This window comes from Lactuca saligna, chromosome 2 (assembly GCF_052625555.1).
Source record: "Lactuca saligna cultivar CGN05327 chromosome 2, ASM5262555v1, whole genome shotgun sequence".
NCBI classification, from domain to species: Eukaryota; Viridiplantae; Streptophyta; class Magnoliopsida; order Asterales; family Asteraceae; genus Lactuca; species Lactuca saligna.
In genome coordinates, this window is record NC_136418.1 from 134,018,098 (window position 1) to 134,019,372 (window position 1,275).

Sequence of the window (1,275 nt, forward strand, 5' to 3'; positions counted from 1 at the left end):
CCAAGAGGGGGAAAGAGGAAAGAAGAGGGTGGCTTTGACAAGATAGATGCTTGGAAGCATGAGTTGCATGCATGGATATCCCTCAAATAAAAGTGAGGTGGCAATCCAAAGTCAACTCCCCCTTATTCTTGGGCTTGGGCCGAGGATGGAGAGGGAAGAAAGAATTTTTGGGCTTTTTGCCCCTAAGCCCAATATTAGAGTTAGTTTGGGTGATCATTGGCCTTATAAGATAAAATTGTGATTTTTATGCTTTATTAAGCTAGATTAGGTTAATTATGGATCAAAGCTTTTAATTCATTTCATTCTAGGCCCAACATGGCCCAAAATATTGAAATAAATAAATGTGGGTCCAATTAGAGCCCATATAAGGGTTCTAAGCCCATGAAAATCAAATTGGAAGCTTATTGGTCCATTTGGGCCCAATAAGGAAGTCCCAGTCCAAAATGGACTTAAACGAGAACTTCTAGGGTTTCCAATTTCTTGATGACCATTTGTAGTACTTGTACGATGTATTTGTTTGAAGTTTTTGATGTCATAATAATAGGTATCACACATGCTCATAAGTTTTTTTTTATTCAACCTTTACTTGAGTTTAGTGATTACAGGACACAAAATTTCTAGTTGGGACAGTAGGAGCCGAGCAGCCCTGCGTACTCAGCAAAGTGGATCGAGTTGACCTGTTGACCTTGACCGTTGACTTTTACTTTGACCATGGTTGACCAAGTTTGACTTAAGGGTGTTTTGGGTATTTTGAGCTATAGTTGAGTCTTGGTCTCTATCTATTGAGTAGGTAATTTGTAGAGTCGGTATTTGGAGTAGTATGTTGTTCAACTATTGTCAAAGTATGAGGTGAGTTTTCCTCACTATATTCGTAGGTTGAAGGCACTAATGTCGGCCCACTAGATTATTTATCCTGGTCAAGATAGTGATATGACAGTTTGTAGATGTTCAGTGGATTCGTATGATTCTTTGTATTTGTTGGCTCTGTGTTTATGTTTATTTGTTACATATGTCGACGTGTTGTGTTAGGAGGAGGCGGTCCTGCTTTATGTTGTAGGCCAAGACACACGGGGACGACCGGATAGGCTGTAAGCCCTACGAGGCGGTCCAGTCAGGCCGACAGCCCATAGAGCGGTCCAGATAGGTTGTAGGCTCTGCAAGGTGGTCCAGTTATGCCAAAGGCTCATAAAGTGGTCTAGATAGGCTGTAGGCCCTACGAGGCGGTCCAGTCAGGTTGGTTGTTCATATTGTATGCTTTTTTGTTGTGGTGTGCTG